We start from the raw sequence: 8591 nt of genomic DNA, 5'->3' as shown, positions 1-8591 counted from the left end.
AGTTTGGGTTCCGCCAGGGTCACTCAGCTCCTGACCTCATTACAGCCTTGGTTCAAACATGGACAAAAAGTTGAACTCCAGTGAGGTGTGTCATGTGAGAGTGCCTTTAAGAAATGGATGTTTACGCAATGTACCTTTAAGAAATACAGTGATGTTGGCGTAGTGTGGGAGAGTGGCCGCCGAGCCGGATTCCACAGGGGCAGGGGGGAGTTCGGGAGAAAAAAAAAAGAGGGGGGGGAGAAAAATAAACAGGCGCAGGGCGGCGGGAGTTCGCGAGTGGGCCGGTCCCCCCCCCCCCCCCCGCCCCACACTCACCTCCTCCTCTCCGGACCACCATGGCTAAAGTGCAGGTGCTGAACGTGGTGGTTCTGGACAACCCGTCCCCCTTCAACAACCCCTTCCAGTTCGAGATCACCTTCGAGTGCAGCGAGGATCTGCCGGACGGTCTGGAATGGAAAATAATCTACGTGGGATCGGCGGAGAGCGAGGAGCACGACCAGGTGCTGGACTCGGTGCTGGTGGGCCCCATACCCGCTGGCCGCCACATGTTTGTATTCCAGGCTGATGCCCCAAATGCAAGTCTCATCCCAGATGCAGATGCAGTTGATGTGACTGTGGTGCTGACCACCTGCACATACAGAGACCAGGAGTTCATTCGTGTGGGGTATTATGTGAATAATGAATACACAGACCCTGAATTAAAAGAGAACCCACCAATGAAACCTGACTACGCCAAGCTCCAACGAAATATTTTGGCCTCTAATCCAAGAGTTACCAGATTCCACATCAACTGGGAGGGCACCAGTTAAAAAAATGGAAGATATTGAGAACGTTGATCCAAGTTCAAATGCAATGCTTCCCCCCACTTGTGCACCGCTGAAGGGACTTGGAGCTGGAGGTGCTTTGACTATAGTTCCAGAGAACTCTATGGACTGCATGTGAAATCTGCTGGTGAAATGGATTTAAAGTGGATCAAATATGTTATTTTGTATCCGGGTTTGCTAGCTTTTGGAGTTGTTAATTCGATGGAGTATTTGAGTCAAACTTCAATACCCCAGAAGATAGCATTAAGTCGGCAGGGGTTGGGGAGTGACGAGGGTAGGAGGCCATGACGTTGCCATTCATGACACTGGGCCACAGCAGTTGCAGTCTTGAGTGACTGCCAGGCACATTGCGATCTACATTCAGCTGGATTGCTTTTGCCCAAATGGGAGCAATAATGCTTTTTACTGGTAAACATTCTGGAATTGCAAAGCCAGTTGGTGCCTATTGTAAATCAGCCAGAAGTGAGTGTTGAACTACAGAATGTATTTGTAGGAGTTTTTTTTCTATGTAGTAAGTCCAAGAACATTTTGGAGGTGGGAGGGAGGAAATGACAATGGGTATGGATGGACAAGGCCGGTTTATGTTGAATGTTTTTTTTGTTCACTGCCTCTTCAAAATAACCCCCAAGACCTGGTCACTTCCAGAACTTCAGTTGGCAGCTATGGCCAATAATATAAGCCCACTAACGCTGTCGCTTCAGCAGCAGCGTTTGGTTCCTCTGCAAGGTTAACGCTCCAGAGTCGCCAGTTTAACATTACATATGTCCAGCGATGCTACCATATTATCCAAGCTGGAACTTTAATTCCTCAGCTGCCCCGTATAATTGTCTTCAGAAGTTTATTGAAAAACATTTTTGTAACTTTTTAATAGTACTTTGTAAATCGCGATCCAAACCCATGTGGAAGAGGTTGATTAAAAGGGTTAAAATCTCAATGAGCTTTATAAAGCAGCATTAGTGGTTTTGAAAACTGCAGCCATTTTTATAAATGTTAGCGATGTCTGGCATTGTCTGAATAAAAGCACTTGTAAATGCAAAAAAAAAAAAGAAATACAGTGATGTCAGAGTGTGGGTGGAGCTGGGCTTTAGATCAGCCATTTTGCAGTTTTAATTGCAGTTTGGAGGAAAAGAGCTTGGGGAGTCTCTGTGTTTGCAGTCAGCTGGATCTGCTGTGATCTCTGCCATGAAAGACTATCTCTGGATTATTTGGGTGATTTAAACTCGTAATAGTAAAGCCTTTAACCTGATGTGATTCTGTTTAAAGGTGTTAAGTCTCTTGGATATTGAAGGAATAACTGAAGGATTATTTAGTGTTGTATTATTTTCGGGGTTACCTTTGAAGTAAGGGGTGTTAAGTGATCCAATGTTTATTAAAAGGTTAAGTTGAGTTCATGGAATAAACATTGTTTTGTGTTTAAAAACCCACGTGTCCATAATTGTAATCCCACACCTGGAGAACAAGCCGTGTGCCTCAAAAGCAACAATACATTAAAGGGTGAGGTTGGTTGAACTCCATGATACATTTTGGGGTTCTGAAAACGCCTCGCCCATAACAATTGGGGGCTCGAGGGGGATAAAAGTCTATCTATTGGATTGGGTTTTGTGAACTGAAAGACAGTGAAGGATTGTTGCTTTTCCGGTATGGTATTTTAGTTTAAGTGGGGAGTGTGTTGTGAACAATGGCTCTTTCAGAGGCTCAGAAGTTTTTTGGGGTTGAGACGGCCCCACGCAGGACCTTGCGGACAGAGACTAAAAGCAGCCTGGGTCTGGCAAAAACATTGCAGTTAACATTACCTGACAAAATGTGAAAAGATGAGGTAATTATGGCGGTGGCTAAGCATTTAAAGTTGCCTGAGATAGAGTTTGACTCATTGGAAATGGCAAAAATTCAGTTGCAAATTAAACAAATGGAACATGAGAAAGAATTAAAGCGGCTGGCATACGAGAGTGAGAGAGGAAAAAGAAAGAGAAAGAGAGAGAGAGGAAAAAGAAAAGGAGAGAGAAGAAAGGAGAAAAGAAAGAATAGCCCTAGCAGAACAAAAATAAAAAGAAAGGGAGATACAGATCAGGGAAAAAGAGAAGGAGAGAGAATTTGAACTTCAGAAAATAGCCATGAAACATGACAATCAGTTAAAATTGGCAGACGTAAAGGGAAACGTACAGTTGGATGATAGTGATGAGGATAGTGAGAAAGAGCGTCATAGTCGAAGGCTTGGTGGGAATCTATTTTAATATGTCCAAGCATTGCCAAGGTTTGACGAGAAGGAAGTGGAAGCCTTTTTCATTTCATTTGAGAAGGTAGCTAAACAAATGAAATGGCCACAGGACATGTGGGTGTTACTGATTCAAACAAAGCTGGTAGGTAGAGCTAGTGAAGTGTTTGCATCACTACCGGAGGAGGTATCTGGAACGTATGAGGAGGTGAAAAAATCCATCTTAAGTGCAGATCAGCTAGTGCCTGAAGCTTACAGACAAAGGTTTAGAAATTTAAGGAACAAATTTGGTCAAACATACATGGAGTTTGAAAGGCTCAAACAGAGTAATTTTGATAGGTTGATAAGGGCTTTGAAAATAGACCAAACGTATGAAGCTCTCAGAGAAATTGTACTTTTGGAGGAGTTTAAAAATTCAATCCCTGATGCAGTGAGAACTCATGTGGAAGAACAGAGGGTTAAAACTGCGAGATTAGCAGCGGAAATGGCAGATGATTATGAATTAGTTCATAAATCAAAGATTGGTTTCCGACATCAGTTTCAGCCGGTGAGGGATAGAAACTGGGGACATGAGTAATACTCAAGTGGTAAAGGTAAAGGTGATCTGATGGGAGACAATAAAGAGAGTGTACCTCAGATTAAAAATGAAATCCAGGAGAGTGGAAAAGAAATGAAAAGTTTCAGATGTTTTCACTGTAATAAACTAGGCCATGTAAAGTCACAGTGTTGGTGGTTGAAGAAAAGCACTGGGAAGGCTGAAGTGGTAAATCAGGATAAGACAGTGGGGTTTGTTAGAGTGGTAAAGGAAAGCCCAAGGGAAGCGAAGGAGGTGCAAATGATTGTACAGCCTGTTCAAGAAGTAATTGTTAAGAAGGTGCCAGATGTCTTTCAAGAATTTACTTGTGTGGGTAAAGTTTACTCATGTGAACCAGGAGGAGCAGGTAAAGAAGTCACAATTTTAAGAGATACAGGGGCCAGTCAATCTTTAATGGTAAGAGATGAGGAGTTATGTAGTTTGGTAAGAATGTTGCCAGAAAAGGTGGTGATATGTGGAATTCAGGGTGAGTTCCATTATATAAGGTAAGAACATAGAACATAGAAAATACAGCACAGAACAGGCCCTTCGGCCCACGATGTTGTGCCAAACCTTTGTCCTAGATTAATCATAGATTATCAGTAAGGTTGGAAAGTCCAGTGAAGAGTGGTGAAGTGGTAGTAGGAGTAATAGATAAACTATCTTGTCCAGGAATACAGTTTATCTTGGGTAATGATATAGCTGGATCGCAGGTGGGAGTGATGCCTACTGTGGTTGATAAGCCAGTGGAAAATCAGACAACTGAAGGGTTGAAGTACGAATATCCTGGGATTTTTCCGGATTGTGTAGTAACAAGGTCGCAAAGTCACAGGTTAAGACAAGAGCAGAAATCAAAGAGTGAAGACGAAGTTGAAGTACAATTATCAGAAACAATTTTTGATCAGATGGTTGAAAAAGAACAAGAACAGGTGGAGGATGAGGCGGATATTTTTAGTTCAGGAAAATTGGCGGAGCTACAACAGAAAGATGTAGAAATAAAACGGATATATCAGAAAGCATACACGGAAGAGGAATCTGAGAGTATACCAGAGTGTTATTACCGTGAAAGTGATGTCTTGATGAGAAAATGGAGACCTGTACTTATGCAGGCGGATGGAAAGTGGGCAGAGGTTCATCAAGTAGTATTGCCGGTGGGGTATAGAAAGGGGGTGTTGCGAGTTGCACATGAGGTCATTTGGGAATAAGGAAAACTCAAGCTAAAATCCAGAAACATTTTTATTGGCCTGGACTACATAAAGATGTAGTTAAATTTTGTCAATCATGTCACACATGTCAAGTGATAGGGAAACCTCAAGCAGTGATAAAACCAGCGCCCTTAATACCCATTCCAGCATTTGAGGAACCTTTTACAAGGGTCCTAATTGATTGTGTAGGACCGCTTCCTAACACAAAAAGTGGGAATCCCTGGGCGTCATTCTCCGACCCCCCGCCGGGTCGGAGAATGGCCGTTGGCCGCCGTGAATCCCGCCCCCGCCGAAGTCTCCGGTACCGCGATCGGGGCCCACCGATCCGCGGGCGGGCCTGTGCCGTGGGGGCACTCTTTCCCTTCCGCCTCCGCCACGGTCTCCACCATGGCAGAGGCGGAAGAGACTCTCCCCACTGCGCATGCGCGGGAAACTGTCGGCGGCCGCTGACGCTCCCGCGCATGCGCCGCATTTCTGTGCCAGCTGGCGGGGCAACAAACGCCATTTCCGCCAGCTGGCGGGGCGGAAATCCCTCCGGCGCCGTCCTAGCCCCTCAATGTTGGGGCTCGGCCCCCAAAGATGCGGAGCATTCCGCACCTTTGGGCCGGCGCGATGCCCGTCTGATTGGCGCCAGTCGGCGGACATCGCGCCGTTGGGGGAGAATTTCGCCCAATACCTTTTGACTATAATGGATGTGTCTACTAGGTTTCCCGAGGCCATTCCAGTACGTAATATTACAGCGAAAAAGAATTGTGGAGGAGTTACATGAATTCTTTACTAGATATGGACTACCCACAGAAATTCAATCGGATCAAGGATCGAATTTTACTTCAAAGTTATTCAAAGAAGTTATGGATAGCTTAGGAATAAAACAATTTAAATCAACTGCGTACCATCCAGAATCGCAGGGAGCTTTAGAAAGGTGGCATTAGACATTAAAGACAATGTTGAGGGCGTATTGTCAAGATTATCCAGAGGATTGGGATAAAGGAATTCCATTCGTATTGTTTGCAATTAGGGATGCACCTAATGAGTCTACCAAATTTAGTCCTTTTGGACTAATTTTTGGTCATGAGGTAAGAGGACCACTTCAATTGATTCAGGAAAAATTGGTGGGTGAGAAATCGGAAATTACATTATTGGATTACGTGTCAAATTTTAGGGAACGATTAAATAGAGCAGGTGAATTGGCTGGACAACATTTGAAAGTTGCACAAAATGTGATGAAACGGGTAGCGGACAAGAAATCTGTAGTTTTGCCAGTGGAGATAAAGTTTTAGAGTTGTTACCAGTGGTAGGTGAACCTTTAAAAACTAGGTTTTGTGGACCGTATCAGATTGAAAGGAAATTAAGTGAGGTGAATTATGTGGTAAAAACACCAGATAGAAGGAAGACTCACCGAGTGTGTCATGTGAATATGCTTAAAAGGTACTTTGAAAGGGAAGGAGAGAAAAAGGAGATTTTAATGGTTCTAACTCAAAGTGACGAACCAAATCCAGATGACTGTGAATTTGACATACCTCAAATTAAATTGGAAAATGAGGATGTTCTTAAAAATTGGGATGAATTGTTAAGTTACCTTCCAGAGGAAAAACAAACTGACCTGAAAGAGTTATTGATATCACATGGGCAAGTTTGTGGAGATAAATTGGGAAGTACTAAAATGGCTATACATGATGTAGATGTGGGAAATGTTGTTCCTATCAAACAACATCCTTTAAAATTGGCACAATTTAACAGAGAGATTGAGAGTATGCTGAAGAATGGGATAATTGAAGTGGGTTGCAGCCAATGGAGCTCACCCATAGTGATGGTACCTAAACCAGACGGTACCCAATGGTTGTGTGTGGACTATCGAAAGGTGAATGCGGTTACATGAATAGACTCTTCTCCTATCCCACGTTTGCAGGATTGCGTTGAGAAAGTGGGACAATCCGCTTTTATTTCCAAATTGGATTAACTGAAAAGTTACTGGCAAGTACCTTTATCTGAAAGGGCGAAGGAGATTTCAGCTTTTTGTGACTCCAGATGGTATATACCAATTCAAAGTTTTGATATTTGACATGAAAAACGCCCCAGCCACATTTCAGCGGTTAACTAACAAAGTTGTTTCAGGATTACCCAATTGTGCGGTGTACATCGACGATCTGGTAATTTTCAGCCAGACATGGACAGAACATTTGAAACATCTGATGGAGTTATTTGATCGACTTCAGGAGGCGGGTTTGATGATAAACCTAGCCAAAAGTGAATTTGGAAAAGCCCAAGTCACTTTCCTGGGCCATACAATTGGATAGGGTCGAGTGGTCACACGGGATGTGAAAACAAAAGTTATTGGGGAATTTCCGATACCCTCGACACGACGGGAAATAATGCGGGTTCTTGGTATGAGTGGATTTTACCGGAAATCTGTACCTAATTTTAGCAGTGTGGTCGCTCCACTGACGGACTTGCTCAAGAAGCGTAACAAATTCCAGAGGACAGTGGAGTGTCAACAGGCATTTGACAGCCTGAAGGCTGTGTTAACCACTGCTCCTGTGTTCGTCATCCCAAATTATACCAAACCATTCAAAGTGGCTGTTGATGTGAGCGATGTGGGCGTAGGTGCGGTGCTTCTACAAGACAACGACGAAGGGCTAGAGCGGCCTGTTGGTTATTTTTCAAAGAAATTGAATTCTCACCAGAAAAAGTATTCGACGATTGAGAAGGAGAATTTGAGTTTGGTGCTGGCTTTGCAACAGTTTCACATTTATGTGACCAGCAATCCATCTGACACCATTATACATACCGATCATAATCCTTTGACGTTTTTGGAGCGTCGCCGGAATAACAATGCAAGGCTGTTTCGCTGCAGTCTATTGTTACAGCCATGTAACAAAATAGTACATGTGGCAGGACGGGAAAATGTGATAGCCGATGCTTTGTCACGAATGTGATGAATGGAAGGATTTTGGTTGGAGGAAGAAGAATGGGAAAAATGGACTATATTATTATACCTGTTTGCATGTGTTGTTTTTTTTAAAACGGAAAGGTATATTTACTGTGTACATTTCTTAGTGGATGGTGCAAAAGTGAAAAATGAAACCATCTTGAAGTTGATGGTTTATTTTTTTTTCTTGGGGGGAGGTGTCATGTGAGAGTGCTTTTAAGAAATGGATGTTTAAGCAATGTACCTTAAGAAATGCAGTGATGTCAGTGTGGATGGAGCTGGGTTTTTAGTGCAGCCATTTTGCAGTTTTAGTTTCAGTTTTGAGGAAAAGAGCTTGGGTGTGTCTGTGTTTGCAGTGAGCTGGATCTGCTGTGATCTCTGCCATGAAAGACTATCTCTGGATCATTTGGGTGATTTAAACTCATAATAGTAATGCCTTTAACCTGATGTGTTTCTGTTTAAAGGTGTTAAGTCTCTTGGATGTTGAAAGGAATAACTGAAGGATTATTTAGTGTTGTATTATTTTGGGGTTATCTTTGAAGTAAGGCGTGTTAAGTGATCCAATGTTTATTTAAAAGGTTAAGTTGAGTTTAGGGAATAAACATTGTTTTGTGTTTAAAAACCCACGTGTCCATAATTGTAATCCCACACCTGGAGAACAAGCCGTGTGCTTCAAAAGCAACAATTCATTAAAGGGGGAGGTTGGTTGAACTCCATGATACATTTTGGGGGTCTCAAAACAACTCGCCCATAACAGGTGAGAGTGACTGCCCTCGACATCAAGGCAGCATTTGACCGAGTGTGGCATCAAGGAGCCCGAGCTAAACTGGAGTCAATGGGAATCAGG

The 8591-nt window shown here is 43.2% G+C and overlaps 1 pseudogene; it reads left to right on the top strand.

The window, feature by feature from the left end:
• Positions 1-335: 335 nt before the first annotated feature.
• Positions 336-1818, top strand: LOC140385914 (histone chaperone asf1b pseudogene; annotated as a pseudogene).
• The last annotated feature ends 6773 nt before the right edge of the window (positions 1819-8591 follow it).

This window comes from Scyliorhinus torazame, chromosome 11, assembly GCF_047496885.1.
Source record: "Scyliorhinus torazame isolate Kashiwa2021f chromosome 11, sScyTor2.1, whole genome shotgun sequence".
Classification (NCBI taxonomy): Eukaryota; Metazoa; Chordata; class Chondrichthyes; order Carcharhiniformes; family Scyliorhinidae; genus Scyliorhinus; species Scyliorhinus torazame.
The sequence above is the reverse complement of the archived record's forward strand: the minus strand, read 5'-3'. Positions and strand labels throughout refer to the sequence as shown.